The 19,444-nt window shown below is 34.3% G+C and overlaps 1 pseudogene; it reads left to right on the plus strand.

Moving 5' to 3' along the window:
• The first annotated feature begins 3,294 nt into the window (after nt 1–3,294).
• Nucleotides 3,295–3,394, plus strand: LOC138818455 (U6 spliceosomal RNA; annotated as a pseudogene).
• The last annotated feature ends 16,050 nt before the right edge of the window (nt 3,395–19,444 follow it).

Here is a 19,444-nt window from a genome sequence, read left to right on the forward strand (position 1 = left end):
AGTTGGGCTCCTAGGCCCTGAGTTCAAAGCCCAGCAATGCCAAAAATTCACCCTGATGTAAGAAGCCAGTCATTGCACCTGTTTTCATGTGCTGTGCAAATTATAAGTCTCAGCCAGCATGGAGAATATATAGGCAACTGATGTCAGCTTATATTTCCATAATTCATTCATCTGCAATAACAATGTGCAAGACTGGAAATGTGAAGCACTTAGACATGATTTTATTCTCGTTCATTTGGAAGATTAATTTTTAGTCAAAAGGAACGTTTAAAAATGGCCTAGAATTTATTCCTACCAGGTTTTATAAATGGCTTTGTGCAATGGTATGTGATTATTTTATTTTACATTATCCTATGTAAATATTCTACTACCTATAAGTTTTGGAAAAAGAAGAAAACTAAAGTTTACTACTTAGAGGAATATGATAGAAATAGAAGACAGATTTTTTGTTTGTCAAATCTCTCATCAGTACCCATATTCAAGACTTAAAGTCATATTTCTTACTATGTTAGACAGATAGGGAAAATATATGATAAGGCAACACATGATAAGGCAACTATTAGTGACTTTAAAATGTACCTTCTTATGTGATGAAATTTACTTTATTAGCTAATATTTGGGTTTGAATTATGGGAGGCTGATCCATTAAACACATTTCTGGAAGGCCCCTACTGAACAACACAAATGGTGGGGGGTAGTATTTCTGCACTTTAATGAATGGTTGAACTTGTTTGGTATTAGTGCTGGGTACGTAAATCAACTCTATTGTAACTTGCTCCCTACACTTGAAAACCTTGTAATGTCACTATCATCTACTTGTCAAGTGTTATTTTGGTGAATATGATTTTTAAAAGTTTATTTGAAAAGGAATATACTTTCAGGAGATTAAATGTAGGTTACATTGGTTTGAGAATGACATTTTTATACTACAGAACCAAGTTTTACTGAAGTACCAGTGTTTTGAAGCACTAAGGGTATTCTCAATTAATGTTTTTCTAAATTATATTTGATCTCTAAATCAAGTTTTCCTAGTCTTGGTAGACCAATTATGATCTATCATTCCAGAAACTACTTTTTTGGCTGCACTGAAATCTTTCATTCATCATTAGGAGAAAGGTATTAAAAATGACGTTGTTCATTTGTGATTTTGTTCACTCATATGGGCTGGTCATCTGTAAATTGAAAGTTTGAATTACAGTACTTTCTCTCAGATTTTGTGATCTCATCTTTCATTTTAAGTTGCCTTGCATTTCACAATTGATTACTGCTAATTCTTGTAAGCAATTGGGGCCCTGAAATATTATAGGAAATGAGAAATTGAGATGAGTCTTTAATTATTTTCTGTTGGCATGTTGCATGGGCCTATGTGAGAAGTCATGCCCTTGTTATCTGATGATGCAGATAACTGGGACCTGTTATCCTAGGATCCGTGGGTCCTGCAGAAGAATAATAGCTTTTAGACATCATATCAGCAAAATTTGGGTATAATCAGTAAGAATGCTTTAGAAATATGGAGAAAAACACTTTGGGACCAGCAAGTTAAAACAATAAACAGAGCATCATAATAAAATCCCTTATAGATTAGCAGAAAACAATACTGTTATTATACCATGTTTATTCAGAAGACCACGAACACTTAGAAGGTATCACAAGCTTATACTGAAGATATTGCATTGATACTTTTTATATTCTAATATATATTCTGAACCTAATTATTTATATTCCAATCTATTTATGGGAATAAATGTCAATATATTTGTCAAATTATCAATTCTAGTAAGATTCACTGTATAAAATTTAAAATCAGCACATATAAATATAAAATATATAAGTACATATAATATAAAAATTGTTTTGCATTGTTGTGTTGTGTTTAGGGAATCAAAGGCAACTCTGTTTTAAAGTATTATTCCATTATCTCTACCTCAGTTTTTGGTAGAGTTAGACTTAAAGCTCTACCATTTGTAGATATGCAGCCTAGAGGCAAGAGGAAACACTGTGATTAAAACATTACAAATTTAAGGCCTAATATCGAGGAGAAACATATGGACTTCTCCAGGAGCTATGGCAATATTTGGTGATAGAATGTCAGTAGTGTAAGTTCCTGCTTGGTTGGATGATAGACAGGTCAGGACAGTAGGTAATCATGCATATGAACAATTTTTTTCACTTTCTTGGCTTTAGCTACTTTTGAAATGATACGTATAATAAACTATTATGTTTTGATAAAATACCTTCTATTCTGAACAATTCTGTCTGAACTGTTCATCTCTCTATGATCCCTTGTAACTAAGATTATTTTTGATCCAGTAAGACAATCCATGCTTTCAGCGTAAGATATTCTGGTTGGTCTGTTCCTACATGGAAGAAAGGTAAAGGTTCAGTGTCAATGTCTAGTGCGTTGGGGTCCCTAGGTAAGGGTCACAAAATCACCAGGACACAGGGGATGCAGAGTGCAAACAGCAATTGCCACTGCATGCTGTGCTTTATTGTTAGTGGGTATTTAAAGACTAGCAAGCATCATATTTGCCAAGATTTGGTCAGAAAACATTCACACAAAAAATTTCCACAGATACATTTTTACTTAACCTATGAGAGAAGGTCTAGGTATATTATTATCTAAACTATTTTAGATCAAGCTCAAACCACTTCTCCAATCTCAGGAAAATGCTTGACCAGCTGTTAATCTATGCTTAAGCAAGGAGAAGAGCCACTTCCTCAGCTCCCAGGAGTCTGTGACATGTTTTGAGATAGGGAGAGGGAACATTTTCCCTCTGTAGCCTGGCGTTCCAAGAGCTTTCCTAATTCCAAACACAGTCCTCAGATAACCCCGAGGCTGAAGCCTGCATCATTCTGCCCCCTCAACATAGACCCTGAGTCTTCACAGTTCACGTAGACATTTGTCCCAGCAAGACCTCATTTGGGAAATTTTAAGCTGCAGAAAGTTAGAAGTAGCTCTTAAGCAAGGCTTACTTTGAATCCATTAGCTCCACAAAGCTAACTCAATTGATAAATAAGTACTTGAAAAGCCACCACCTTTGGACTTAGCTGTAAAGGCTTCAAAGTATGATCAAATTTAAAATGAAAATGACGAAATAGTCACTGACAAAAAATTGTAAATGTGAGCAATCGACCAAACTATATAAGTTTTTCCCACTGTACACAGAAATTTAGAGAAATAAGATCAATAGCATTTTCAGGAACAATAAGGGTTCCTTGTTACAAATAGGCAACAATGGATATATGCCTGTATAAAGATTGTATCATTAAGTACTTAAATTTAGAGGATATTACATGCTTCAGCAGCAGGTCTACCCAAATTACAACAATACAGAGATTAACATAGCACTTGCACAAGGATGATATGAAAATTTGTGAAGTATTCCATATTTTTCATTCTTCTGATGCAAGAAATGAAAAAGAGTTATTAAAAAGTTGATTACAAAAATATAAGTGTAACAATACATGTAATTCATAGAATTAAAGGTTAGTTTGACATCAGTATATTAAATTTTCACCTTAGAAAGGCCTTTACATAGCATAACCTTTACAAAACTTGAAATTAGATAATATTGCCATTTTATCCCAAAGAAATAAAATAATAAAAGAAACTAAGAAAAAAAAGGAGTCTTAAAATTCTTCTATATGGAATGCAATCTGAAAGGTCACATTTACTAATGAATCTATACATTATACAACAATGTAGAATTCAAAGTATTATATCTAGGAGAGAATGAAATAGATTATGAACATTACACAAACATAGATATACTTTGTTCAGAAAAGCACCCGGAACATCTTTAGTTTCTATACTATTCATTTCAACAGATAAGTTAAAATTATTTCTGATTTAAAGAATCACAAACTCTGCAGAAATCATTACAGATGTATACAAACAACTCTTGAATACATTTTGATATCAAAGTCATGCAATTCACTTGGAAGAATACCATGGAATACATAAATTTTTATAGTAAGATATTGCTGTTGCTTTGTATTGTGAAAAAATGTGTAGGGACACAAAAGATGGACTGGCATTTTTGAAATTTAAGAAACATAACCAAACCATTATGATTTAGGAGACCAATTTGTACAGCCTTCCACAATTTCAAAGAGGTAATGATACGTACTTACCCTTTTGGCAATATCAAATGCAGTTTCTTCAAAGTTGTTCTTCAGACCTGGTTTGATATAATGGTTCAACCGAAGGAGATACAGAGTATCTTTGCTATTTCTATTCCCAGCAGCAAGATGCAAGGAGGTCAAGAGGCCTTTAGTTGGGGATTGGTATCTGCATCATGATGAAGTAATAAAGAAGCCATTTTGGTATTTTTCCACATATAAGTACTGTGCAGGGGTGTCCAGCCATTCAGAGTTATTACATGAATATCTGCCTTGAGCTGCCAACTCATGGACAAAATGTAAGTGTCCACTCTAGGCTTCCCGATGAAGAGGGGTATACTCATCCTCATCCCTAGTATTCATCTGCGTGGCCATTTTGGAAAGCAGTGTTCACAACACAGTAAGCCGATACATTTCGGCATCCCAAAGAAGAAATTTGCTTGGATCCTACTCCATTTTTTTCTTGCAATTGATACCATTCCTCATTTTTTCATCTTGTTCCTTGTCTTCGTCAGAATTGCCTAACCAGTGATTTTGAGTACCAGTGGGAATGAGGTGTCCATGTATTTCCCCAATAGTTCACATTGGTTGAACTGGTCAGAAAAAACTGGTGAATGTTCTGCATATGTTTTTTCACCATGATTTATTTTCTCTTTTTCAAATTTTACTATTCTAAATTATTCTAACTGGAGAGTAGTGAATTATAGGGAGCAGCGGAAAGATTTTCCTCAGTATTCAAAGGTACAGACTGAAAATAAGGACCAGTGGTGTCTTCATGTGCAGCTTATTCTAGGAATGAGAAAATAGGAAACAATGCCTTCTATGTAAATGATTTGGGAAATACCATGTTATAGTGTAAGAGAACTCACTATTCAACATATGTGATTTAAGAGCTTCCTAATAGCTTTCTAATGTTGGTATCCAACATTAGAAAAAATGTATAATGCAGTAATAAAATAGAAGTCCTTTGTATGACTACCTAAATTCTTGTTTTTTTTTTTAAAGACACTTGTTTCCATCTAAAAATAGGCCTATCTATTGTCTTCAGGTGATTTTGATGATTGAAGATGCTTAATGAGAAGTAAAAATGTATTAGTAGTCCTTTGCTATCAATTAAATTTCACTTTTTCTTCGTGGAGAATATAATGATCAAAGCAATAGTTCAGAATCAGCAAGCAATAATTCAGAATCATGCTTCAAGTACAAGTGAATCACCAGTAAGTAGCCTCCTCCGTTGTTTCCCCTTCCTATACCTTTCCATCCTCCCCACCTAATCCTCCCGCCTTCCCTTCTCCTCTCTCCTCCCCAGCCCCTCCACGAAAGTTGTAAAGATCGTTTTCAACATAACGACTTGTACATTTCACTGTTGCAATGGGTCTACATGTATGGACATAATTTGTATCGGTAAAACATGAATGTCTTCCAGTAGTTCGAATGCTATTAGAACTTAAGTCTCCTTAGAATTAACATATACATCTATGACAGTTAGTGAGGAAAAATAGCCTGTATTATATTCAGATTTTCTGGCTTTCTTCTGGTGCATTTTGTTTTGCTTTCTCATAGGATACCTAGTGAAATATCATAATAATTTGGTCCTCATATCCCTTAGGTTCTTTTCTTTTCTTTTCTTTATTTTTTTATATTTTTGTGAACATACTGTACAGAGGGCTTACAATTACATGGGCAAGATAATGAGTACATTTCTTATCAAGCATTGCAGATTCCTCCTTTCTTTGCCATTCACATCCCTTCCCAGCCTCCCTCCTTCCCCCCACCCAATCCTCGGCCCCCCCACGTCTTCCCTTCCCCCCCCCCGCACCAAAGTTGTAAAGTTCGTTTTCGACATGACAACATGTAATTCTCATTGTTGCAACGCGTCCAACTGTATCCTTAAACTACTTGTTTTTCCCCCTCTCCTCTACAAATTGTAGCAACATCAAATATAGTGAAAGTGGGGTTATACTGTGGGGGGGGGGAGATACAAAGCAACAAAGAAATAATCTTATAAATGTGTTAGAAACAAATGCATGAAAGAAAAAAACATTAAAATGCATAACTATGGGTTCATTTTCCTAACATCACATTATCAGACCTTTTCTGTTTGACTCATACATATACTAGATATTGGAAATAAGGGAAACCATGGGACCTATGTTTCTTGGGGCTTGGCTTACTTCACTTAATATAAATTTTTCCAAGTCTTTCCATTTCCTAACAAATGTGGCAATGTCATTATTTCTGATGGAGGCATAGAATTCCATTGTGTATATATACAACTTTTTCTTGATCCATTCATCTACTGAGGGGCATCTGGGTTGCTTCCATATCTTAGCTATGGTAAATAATGCTGCAATAAACATAGTTATGCTGGTAGCTTTAGTGTGGTCTTGTTTGTAAAGATTTGGGTGAATACCCAAAAGTGGTATTGCTGGGTCATAGGGGAACTCCATATGAAGTCTTTTGAAGTACCTCCATACTGCTTTCCAAAGTGGTTGAACAAGTTTACACTCACACCAACAATTCAATAAGGTTCCCTTCTGTCCATATCCCCTCCAGCATCTGTTGTTGTTAGAGTTCTTGATTTTTGCCATTCTAACTAGTGTGAGGTGGTATCTCAATGTTGTTTTGATTTGCATTTCTTTTATGGCTAGGGAGATTGAGCATTTCTTCATGTGTCTATTGCCATACTTCTTTCTTCTTCAGAGAAGTTTCTCTTTATGTCTTTAGCCCACTTATTTATTGGGCAGTTGTTTTTTTGAGGATTTGTTTTTGGCGGATTTAATTCTTCAAGTTCCAAGACCCTTGTCCATTGTATGTATTTCCGGGTCTCTATAAAGAAAATTTCGGCCTGAGCAAGGAGACATAAGGTTACTCCTATTCCATCCTGTAATGTTTTCAGATTGTCTGGTTTGACTCCGAGGTCTTTGATCCATTTGAAAATTATTCGTGTGCCGGGTGATATATAAGGATCTAGCTTTAGTTTTCTACAAGTAGTTAACCAGTTTTGCCAGCACCATTTACTGAAGAGGCTATCTATTTTCCATTCAATTGTTTTAGCTCCCTTATCAAATATTAAATGGCTATAGGTCTGTAGGTTCATTTCTGGGTTTTCAGTTCTATTCCATTGGTACTGAGGTCTGTTCTTATGCCAGTACCAAGCTGTTTTGATTACTATGGCTTAATAGTGCGGTTTGAAATTTGGTATTGATATTCCTCCAGTAGTGTTCTTTCCATTGAGGATCGTTTTTGCTATTCGGGGTCTTTTATTGTTCCATATGAATTTTTAGAATGCCTCTTCTATTTCCTTGAAGAACAAGGTTGGAATTTTCATAGGTATCTCATTGAATTTGTAGATAGCCTTGGGAAATATTGCCATTTTCACGATGTTAATCTTTCCAATCCAGGTGCATGAAATGTTTTGCCATTTTCTAAGTTCTGTTTTGATTTCCTTTTTCAAGATTTTAAAGTTTTCATCGTAAATGTCCTTCACTCCTTTAGTTAAGTTAATTCCTAGGTATTTTATTTTTTGTGGGGATATTACAAATGGAGTTACTTTCAAAATTTCAGGCACACTTTTCTCATTGTTGGCATACAGAAAAGTCATTGATTTTGGGGGCTTAATTTTATACCAGGCTACTATGCCAAAGTTTTGAATCAGCTTGAGTAATTTGGGAGTGCAGTCGATGGGATTCTTTAAATACAAGATCATGTCATCTGCAAATAAGGAGAGTTTTATTTCTTCTTTTCCTATTTGGATCCCTTTTATGTTTGGATCTTGTCTTATTGCTGTAGCTAGGCATTCTAATACTAGATTGATGAGACGTGGAGAGAGTAGACATCATTGTCTTGTTCCTGAGTTAAGAGGAAATGACTTTAGTTTTTCACCATTAAGTATAATGCTGGCTGTAGATTTGTCATATACAGCCTTTATTGTATTGAGGAATGTTCCATGGATTCCTACTTTTTCCAAAACCTTCATCATAAAGGGGTGTTGAATCTTGTTGAATGCTTTTTCTGCATCTATTGAAATAACCATGTGGTTCTTATCCTTGCTCCTGTTGATGTGATGAATTATATTAATTGATTTGCGTATATTGAACCAGCTTTGCATTCCTGAAATGAATCCTGTATGATACTGGTTTATGATTTTTGGATGAATTGTTGAAGTCGATTGGCCAAAATTTTGTTGAGAAGTTTTGCATCAGTGTTCATCAAAGAAATGGGTCTACAGTTTTCTTTCTTTCATGAGTCCCTGCCTGTTTTTGGGATGAGGATTACGATGGTTGCATAGAATGTGTTCGGTAGTGAACTTTTTCCTTCAATTTCATTGAAGAGTTGGAGGAGTATTGGTGTGAACTCTGCTTTGAAGGCCTTGTAGAATTCTGCTGTAAAACCATCTGGTCCTGGACTTTTCTTACCTGGGAGGTCTCTTATTGCTGTTTCTATTTCAATGCTTGATATGGGTTTGTTAAGATGGTTTAACTCATCTTGGTTTAGTTTTGGAATGTCAATATTTGCTAGGAAAAGGTCCATTTCTGTCAAGTTCTCAAACTTATTAGCATAAAGTTTTGAGGAATATTCCCTTATAATGTACTGAATCTTGGTTGTTTCCGTGGTGATGTTTCCATTCTCATTTCTGAGTTTATTAATTTGGGTGTGTTCTATTCTTTTTCTGATAAGATTTGCTAAGGGTCTGTCAATTTTGTTAATTTTTCCGAAGAACCAACTCTTTGTTTTGTTGATCCTTTCTATAGTTTTTTTGAATTCTAATTCCTTTAATTCTGATTTAATTTTGATTATTTCTTTCCGTCTACTGGATTGGGGTTTATTTTGCTGCTCTTTTCAAGGATGTTTAGATATGTCATTAAATTGTTGGTTTAAGATCTCCCCAATTTGTTGATGTAGGAGTTCAGAACTATAAACTTGCCTCTGAATACTGCCTTTGCTGTGTTCCAAAGGAGCTGGTAATTTGTGTTCTCTGTTTTGTTGAATAGCATGAACATTTGAATTTCCTTTCTAATATCTTCCATGACCCACTCGTGATTCAGCAGTGTGTTGTTCAGCCTCCATATGTTACCGTCCTTTCTTTGGTGGCTTTTGGTGGTGAGTTCTAGTTTTATTCCCTTGTGGTCATAGAGAATGCAAGGTATAACTTCAATGTTTCTGAATTTAGACAAGTTTGCTTTGTGGCCTAAAATGTGGTCTATTTTAGAAAATGTTCCTTGTGCTGCTGAGAAAAACATGTATTCTGATGCTGCTGGGTGAAATATTCGGTAGATGTCTGTTAAATCTTGTTGATCTCTGCAGCTGTTTAGATCTGTGGTTTCTCTTTTTAGTTTTTGCCGAGTTGATCTACCTAGTGGGGAGAGTGGTGTTTTAAAATCCCCAACTATGAATGTATTTGGATCCATGTGGGATTTGAGGTAAAGTACTGTTTCTTGGATAAATTTGGGTGCTACATTTTTTGGCGAATAGATATTTAGAATTGTAATATCCTCTTGCAGGAGAGAACCCTTAATTAGTATGTAGCGACCTTCTTTATCTCTTGTCACAAATTTTAATTTGAAGTCTATTTTATCTGATATTAGGATTGCAACTCCTGCATGTTTATGGGGGCCATTTGCTTGGCAGATTTTGTTCCAGCCTTTAACATTGAAAATGTGTTTGTTTTTATGGGCAAGGTGTGACTCCTAAAGGCAGCAGATAGAAGGAACTTTATTTTTAATCCAACTAGACAGTCTATCTTGCTTAATTGGAGAGTTAAGTCCGTTAATGTTGATAAAAAGGACTGAGAGGTATTTCGGACTTCCTGCCATGTTATCCACCTTCTCGGGGGCTGTGAAAACTGGGTTCTTTCTATGGTTCTTGGATTCTCATTTTGGGTGCAGTTTCTTGGCCTTTATTGTGGTCTTGTTGGTTTACTATGTGTAGGACATCTTTAAGAATCTTTTGCAGGGCTAGTTTGGTGGAGATGTATTGTTTCAATTTTTCTTTCCTATGGAAGGTTTTTGTTTGGCCTTCAGTTATGAAGGAGAGTTTAGCTGGGTAGAGTATTCTTAGTTGATAGTTATTTGTTTTTAGGGCATGGGATACATCATTCCAGGCTCTTCTTGTTTGATTGTCTCTGCTGAGAAATCTGAGGTGATTCTAATTGGTTTTCCTTTATAGGTGCTTAATCTTTTCTCCTTCACAGCTTTAAGGATCTTTCCTTGGTCTGAGTTGATCCTGTGTGGATTGTAATGTGACGGTGGGATGTCCTATTCTTTTCTCGTCTATTTGGAATTCTAAAAGCTTCTTGTATCTGAATAGGCCTGTCTTTTTGCATGTTTGGGAAGTTCTCTGTTAGGATCTTGTTAAACAAATTTTCTAGACCAATTACTTCCGTTTCTAGGTGCTCCTCTACACCCATTATCCTTAGACTTATCACTAATATTTTATTTGAACTTTATTGTACAATACACCCTGAATTTGCCTTGCATCTAAATGTGTGTGTAAATGTGCCCAAATGTGTGTGTGTGTGTGTGTGTGTGTGTGTGTGTGTGTGTGTGCTGTTGCCATGTTGCTTGCCAATGAGGACAGAGAGAGTCTGAAAAGAACTGTGTTGCAATGTTGTTATTTATCATTGTTCCGTACTGTCATTTCAGTGGAACCACCCTTCTGTACATTTTATTCGTCAAATAATAACATCATCATAATTAAACCATTTACAACATTAAGTTAGATAAAAGAGATCACTTTCAGCTCTTTGTATATGTTAGGGAAGAAGATACACATATATTTAAGTAGTAAGTTATTGTTGTAAGATGACTGTCAGTACAAAATATGTATTTGACCTCTTAAATTGGCTATACTTTTAAGATATACTCATGGAGTGAGTTTATCTGACTTGACCAAACAGGTATTACACTCTGGTTATTCCTGTGAAACTCAAGGTGGATAAACTCTTTCCGGATTTCTGTTGAAAATAACTTTCTTTATAAGATAGTATCTATTCACACTAAGAATAAATCCCGTATTTTTTAGGTTTGAATATCCGATCATATTGACTGAAAAACAGTATTGTGGATATGTTTGTTAGATATACATTGCAAAAACAAACAAAAAAAGCATGTGTCACTTCCAGATTGTGGATGCATTTTAAGTTGTATTTTACATACAAAGGTTTCTTCATTAATAGTTCTTTTGTGGGAGTAACTATCACAACTTTAACAAATGAGGCTTTTTGAAGATCTTTTCCAATATAAATATCATCCAAGAGTCAGTCTTGCAATTTCTGAAAACCCTTTGAATACTTTAGTGTTATTTCAGTTCATTGACTATACAGCTAAAGACATTTCTGAAATAAACATTGTTAAAATCTGAAAATGTAAGTGGGTATATAGGCTTTTTATGCATCATTTTATCAAAAGACAGTTTTTATGAAACTAAAATATATAGAATAAAAGAATGGAAGTGAATTGCGTGAGCTAATTTTTAGCATAACTTTGTTTTCTATTAGCACAGTCCTTTGAATGTACATGATGAAGTTAAATTATGCCCTTTGTGACACTATGCTTCAGTTATTTTTGGAATCTTTGTAGTTATAAGAGTGAATTTGTAGTATAAATAAATGTCTTTGAAATGATTAGGATTAATCTTGTGTTTTGTTTCCTACTCCTAAGAAAAAGAGTTATTTTCAAGTGTTAACAGTTTTCAATTGAATCTTCAGTATCATACGAAATTTTGCACAAATATTGTAGTATTGATATCTTTTTTTCAGGGGTGGGGGAGTCTGGTAGTGGGGCCTGAACTCTGAGCCTGGGCGCTTTCCTTCAGCTCTTCAGCTCAAGGATAGCGCTCTTCTACTTGAGCCACAGCGCCACTTGCGGCTTTTTTCTTTTTTTTTTTTTTTATGTGGTGCTGAGGAATCAAATCCTGGGCTTGACGCATGCAAGGCAAGCGCTCTACCACTGAGCCACCTTCCCAGCCCTTTAGGTCTTTTTAAACCAATTGTATTCACAAGTTGGAGAGGCTTTAATTCATTAATGATGGGTCAGACTGCATTTTTGGGTACATGAAAGGTAAAATATTTATCTAGGGTCAAAGGTGATTTTTATATGTCTTACTTTAATAGCATTTTAAAGTAGTACCTTTCTCTCAAAATGTTGGGTATAAAAAGCAATCAAAATACTTCTAATGGTAAACAACTTAGTTGAGCTACAATGTGGAAATGATTGGTCCATAAGACCTGCAGTCTGTTTCCATCAGGAATTGGGGAGGTCATTCTTTCAGTAAGACAGTTTTAAACAGAGATAGGGTCCCGAGGCAGTGCAGTGTTCAGTGAAGGGATAGAATATGATTTTTGCTATTTTGACCTAGAAATCAAGAATGTTATACTTTAGCACTTCCTTTCACCAGGGAGGTATGTACTGATTATGAACTTTGAGTATTCATATTACAGTTCCCTATTTTCTAACAAAGATAAAGTGAAATATTATGAGTGTACACAATAATTCTGGGAAATTTTCCAAGAATTTGTAGACTAAGTGCTGGTATTTTAGTCATAAAATAGAATGAGGTTAATTGATACAGTGGGAGATGAACCTCAGGCTAACACTTACCATGTGTGCAATGTTGTACTAGTAATGTTGTACTGTGATTTTTATTGTGTCTCTTTATGATGTGCAATGTGATGTATTGATATTCATTGCATTGATCATTTTTCTGTCACTAAAGGGAAAATACCTGCAAAGAAAATTTCTGAGTAGGAAACTATTATATTGACTCATGGTTTAAGAGAACACAGTTTAAGATCAGATGGCTCCATTGTTTTTAATTATATTTTTATTATCATAACTAGTTGTACAAGGGAATTTACATTCAATAAATAATGCTTTTACGTATAATGGATCCTTATATAACTTTTCCCTGCCTTTCTAAACCTCACCACACTTTAATTTTTTCTACTTTCATACTATCTGCATTGAATATCATGTCTTCACTTTCTTCCTCCATAACTCTTTTTATTCTTTCCCTTTGACTTCCCCTCACATCTTCAAAGTGATAGTTTCCTGGTGTTTATTTTGTTGGATTAAAAGTTCAAGTTTATAAAAAATTACACCTTTTAAATACTCCTCTACAAATAGCATGATTTGGTTAATATTGCTGTGTAAAATTGTATAAAGTTCTAGCTTCCAAATATGAGACAGAACATGGGTCCTTTGTGTGTCTGGCTTTGACTTCATTTATTTAACATATTTTTATATCTATCCATTTCTTTGCAAATAACCTAACATTCTTCATAATGGATAAATACATTCCACTTATTTGTATATGACACCCTTTTGCCAACCATCTCTTCGCCAAAGGGCATCTGGGCTGTTTCCATAACTTGGCTACAGTGAAGAGTGCAGTAGTGAACATGGTTGTGAAAGTGATTTTACTGTCCTTTTAGAAGAATTCATCACTATCTTTCTGGGAGCAATCCTCTAGCCAGTTTTCCAGAATAAAGACATCCCTCCCTTCATCACCATCACAACGTATTGCAAGTCCTCAAAAACACACTACCCCATACAGGTTACAAAAAGCTAAAACCACACTTTGCCCATATTCTTTCAATAAATTTTTAATAATTACATATAATTTAGTGAGAACCTTCTATGTACTTTCCTAATGTGGGAATGAGGGACATAACAACAGAGTAAAAGCAAGAAATATGTAATTTAATTAGTTATCATATTTAAAATGTTTTTCAGCTCTCACTAATAGCCTCACTTACTATTATTTTAATCATTATTTGATTACTTCATCTAGCCCCTAAATTATAACAGGTGAGTTAAATACAAAGGCAAAAAGTGTGGTTTGATTTTGACACTCATGTGTGAGGATGCACAATATGGGCAAAGAGATGGATTGGAATTAATAGCAATTATCCATTTTGTTAAAGTAGAGATTGTTTTCCCAAACTGATTCTCACAATTCATATTCCATTAAACAAAAAGAAACGTGTAACAATTACCTTTGTTTTGCTCCTTATTAACTTTTGTTTCCATTATATTTTTAATGAAGGATGATTTCATAAATCTACTTTAGATGCAAAAATATTTTAATATATTTCTAAGTGTATGCATTGATCTATACATACACACATATATTACACAGGTTACAATCATAATTTATAATTTCTGTAACTATACAATTTACTAAATTATTAAAAACATCGACGACTCATGCCTGGAATCAAGATTACTCAGGAGGCTGAGATCTGACGATCTTGGTTTGAAGCCATCCTGTGCAGGAAAGTCCATGAGCCTCTTATCTCCAAACAACCAACAGAAAATCAGAATTGGAACTGTGGCTCCAAGTATTAGAGTGGTAGCCTTGAGAGAAAAAGCTCATGGACAACACCAAGGCTCTTAGTTCAAGAACTACAATCTACCCCCAAAAATCTATTTAATTTACACCTGTGTAAGTAGAGTATTTCCATCACCCAAATGCACATCCATGCTCATTTGCAAGGTAACTCTGTTTTGTCTGAAGTACGACTAAACATTATCACTAAAGGAGCATTGCAACGTGGGTTCATTCTATCTCTCTAATGGATTTTTCTCCACTAGAATACTCAAGTGTTACAATTGTTCTAATTATTTAAAATCATAGCTTTTTTCTTTCATACTCCTAATATTAGAGTTTGAATTGAGTGTTTTGTCCCCTTAAATGTGTGTTCTTACCACTTTGTCATGCCCCCAGCCCCAAGTTATCCTGATTATTTTTCAGCTAGAAACTGGCTTCCTACTTGTGTATGAACTTGGCCTCCGTCCACTTGATGTTATTCTTCCTGGAATTTAGAACAACAGCTGTATGGCATTGTGTACAGAACTTTCTGTTCAGTCTGGGCTTTTGCCACTATCCTCACAAAATTGCAATCCCATGTAGTCACGAATTTCATAAGCTTGTCATAGCTGATTTTTTTAAATCTTTCATTTCCTGCAGGTTCTTGAGTACTGAATTAATTTGTGTTTTCTTGGGTTGTTTGTTTCATTTGAATCTATGTGTTGAGTTGTTTGTTCCTCACTTTTCCTTTTGTTTCTTTCCCTCAAGTTCTTACCTAAAGTGCTGAGAAACCAATTCTTCTTTCTCAAGATAGGGTGAACATTATTTATTCCAAAGCAATTTCCATATCTACGAATGGTATACACATGCTAAGCGCTGAGAAGGGTATTTTATTTTCATGGCAGTCTTTGGCATATACAGACAGATCATGAAATATATGAAGAAAATAAAACTACAGATGAATGCCAGGAGGAGAATAAGCTATTATTAATTGTTTGACAGAGGTTTCTCTTCTAGTGAAAGAAATATATTACTTGATGCAGGATTTCACAAAATCATATTGCTACGAGGAACCTAAACAATCATCTAATACTATAAACTTGAGAGTGATGAATTGACTTCCTGAATAATTTACTTTTGGGTCAAATAAAAGCAGGCTTTCAAAAAGAGAGTAGATTTTAGAGAAACATGATGAATTTTATGTAAATAGGTCCTTAGCTGATTTTGTTAATTTGTGAACTAATACAGGGAAAGAAAGTACAGCAAGATAAAAAAATAAAAACTTCACATTGAAATACTCATATGTGTTTGTATATGTGTGCATGCATGTGCGAGTACACACACGCACATGTGCATGTGCTCATGCATGCATTCATCATTCTTGAGGCTTGATAGTGCCATGGAAACTATTCCTCAGCTTCTGTGCCCAAGGATAGTGGTCTACCACTTCAGCCTCTGCTACAATTCTGTTTTTTTTTTTTTGAGATAATCGCTTGTATTTTTATGATTGAACAGTGGTCTTCAGATCTCAGACTCCTGAGTATCTAGCTTTGCTTATTCAGCCTCTGAGTAGGTAGTTAAATTCTGGCTGTCCTCTATGCTTCACTGCTCTTTTATACTTTTCCTGAGGTAGTCACAAGCCTAAGTCATATATATGTCTAGTTGCTTTAAAATATTCTTATTGCTTGGCAACAGGGGATCCAATGTGTAGTCTTAACTATTTTGGAGGCTTGAGAACAGAACGCAAACCAAAAGTTTAGTGGACGTACTTCTCAATCTATAGCTGGGTGAATTGGATCATTTCTACCAACCTGCACTATCTAGAGACTAAGATTGGAAGGACTGTGGATCCAGGTCAGTCAAGGTAGCAAGCTAGACAAGTTGGTGTGCAACTCTGATGCCATTGATGATGGGAAGGCTAAAAGGACAGATGAGATGCATGTTCTTGTGGAAAGGGAATCCCGGCCTGCAAGAACAATATACCCCAAGGTGAAATACACACATTTTCCCACAACCAAAATAAGTATATACATTAACATCCAAAAACTTAATACAATCTGTTCTTTGCTCTAATATCAGCTTTATCTGATTATCATATGATGTGACAGAATAATTTCATTAAACTTATGATAATTTAAAAAGACCTAGAAAATTCTTTCTCACTTATTAAGTGCAGATGAATGGCAAATTGCCTCATTTCTTACATATTTGACTACGACTATAAAATCATCTTATGATTATTATTAATAGTAATATATTCTGATTTAATACTTTACTTTGTAACAGTTTTTAAAATTTTTGCTTTTCTGCTGAGGTTGAAGTATTTAAATAGTATCATCAAAGTATATTCCTTGGGTATTTAGGGAAGTTTTTTACAAAAATTTTAACAAATGGCTTCTAAGAATTCTTAATTGGTATATATATATATATATATATATATATATATATATATATATATAGGTTTATTTTTAATTTCAATTTCAATTTATTATAATGGTAAGGTACACAGGGGTTAAAGTTACATAAATGAGATAATGAATACATTTCTTAAGGAAGGAACAATGTGATATCTTCCATCGATATTTTTGTACACTCAAAACAAGAACTACTGATGCTTTTGCTGTTGCTATTGATCAATGGGTACTTTTGCTTACTTTGTTTATGCATTTTTATTATAAAATTGATATACAGAGCTTTTCCACTTAATTAAGTCAACTAAAGAGTACACTTCATTTTCTTTTCTTTTTTTGGGGGGGGGTTCGGTTGTGGAGCCTGAACTCTGGGCCTGGGCCCCGTCCCTCAGCTCTACAGCTCAAGGCTAGTGCTCTACCACTTGAACCACAGCACCACTTCCAGCTTTTTCCTTTTTGCTTATATGGTGCTGAGGAATCGAACCCAGGACTTCATGCATGGAAGGCAATCGCTCTACCGCTGAGCTACCGTCCCAGCCCCTACTTCATTTTATTTTCTAATTTTCAAATTTTGAGCTTAAATGTTTCCTTTTGTTTCTTTAGGGTAATTCTTTTTTCAGAGTTGTAGGATCAGTTAATATAATTTTGCATGACTTCTACATATGTATATTATTCAGTCACATATATTTTGCTTTTAAAATATGTAACATTTGGCTATTTGAAATTATTTTCTTAATTTTTATATGGTTAGTGAATTTAAATACATTTATTTTCTTATATTTATAAACATATTTGTCCAGGTAAAAAATATTTACTGCATTTTCAAGAAGCACTTACTTTATTAAGAAAGCCTTCATTACCTGATCACTTTTTGGAAATATTTGTACTTAAATTTAAAAAAAAGTTTGAGCTCGGCATGGTGGTTTGTTGTATCCATTTTCTAGCTATGGTTGGAATTGTAAATAGGGTTTGTAATTCGGGAGAGACTGGGAAACTATGAGACCTTATTATAAAACTATTCAGAGTGAACCGATTAGAGATGTAGCCATCGCTAGTGTTATATAGAGCACCTCGCTATCACATACTAAATCTTGAGTTAAAACACCAGTAACATCAATCTTTTGTCAAAATAAAAGGACACTTGTTTCAAAATGATTATTATTTAAAACTTATTTGCAAAGGTTCTAATGTTTTCTATTAATTTTCCATTTACTTAATCTATTAAAATCCAAGTATATTGTGACTATTTTATTTGTACTAAACTTTTAAATGGTACGAGCAATATTATGATTTCATATATTAACATACTTTTACTGTTTGTGAAAATTTCCTCCGTTTAATATAATAAAATCAATATTCCAAATGTGTGTATGTGGTGTGTATGTTTGTGTGTGTGTGTGTGTGTGTGTGTGTGTGTGCTTTGTGTGTACTTTGTAATGCTTGCGAGATCACACCATTGCTTCACATATGCAAGGCCAATGGTTTACCACAGAGCTACTCTGTCTAGTTATAATCCAAATAGTGTTTTAAACCATGACTTTCAAACTTTCATTCCTAGTATGCCCTTTCAAAATTATATATGATAACATGTGATACATATTCTATCCACGTTAGCAATTTTTATTGTTATTTAGAATATTTCCACTGCCTTTCCACTTCCAAACTCTTGTGTTTGTTATTGATAAAGGTTTTACTTTGCTTCTTTTGTCTCTTCATTATTTTTCCCTTTAGAGTTTAACTATTCTTTCTCTTATTTCTTTGGAAATTATCATATTCCTGTTACAATTTCTTTACATTGTAACAGGTATATACAATGCTTTAATTTCTATTTTATTTTTTCCCATTTTCACTGACTTTTAGTACAAACTATTAGATGGATTAAAAAGAAACTTGTCTCAGGAAACGTTATTTTTCTCCTTCTCTTCTCTGAAGTCTTTCTGTTTTTTGAAACACAATAGCAATGACATATAGCTCCTATGTGGTACATCATTGTTTCCCCTCTCACTCTCCTCTGTTGTACAGCTCAAGTTGTTATCATTCAGCTTTGTTATGTTACAGTGTTATTTAAATCGTAACTCATTCTTGAATTAATTTTAGTTGTTTCAAGTATTCTCTGAAGGCATTTTTCTATATATAATATCTGGGGTCTTGTGTTTTTACAAGGTACAAAATATGAGTCACTTTCAAACATCTAGATATCTCTGTAGAATATTGGTCCACCTGCTCAATAAACTCGTATGTAAATTCAAGGAATACAGGTCAGTTAGAACAAACTTGTAAAATTGTGTATCTTCAGCCTTCATACTAGCTTTGAATCTTTTTACCATGTTGAGTAGTAAAGACAACATAGTTCTACTACAAGAGCAGACACATAGAAGAATGTAACAGATTTTTCAAAAATAAATTCTCAGTTTATGGTCAATTGATTTTGAAAACTATCCTATGACTTTATGAAATAAAAAATAGAATCTTAAATGGGTGTATTGGCACTATTTTCTCTCGAGATTTAAAGAATGATCTTAGACTACTACCTCAATCCCTTTTTATGTTTCTTTTGTTTTGTTTTTTGTCACTCATGGAGCTTGAACTCTGGGATTAGG

This window comes from Dipodomys merriami, unplaced genomic scaffold, assembly GCF_024711535.1.
Source record: "Dipodomys merriami isolate MVZ:Mamm:240054 unplaced genomic scaffold, mDipMer1.0.p SCAF_76, whole genome shotgun sequence".
Taxonomy (NCBI): domain Eukaryota; kingdom Metazoa; phylum Chordata; class Mammalia; order Rodentia; family Heteromyidae; genus Dipodomys; species Dipodomys merriami.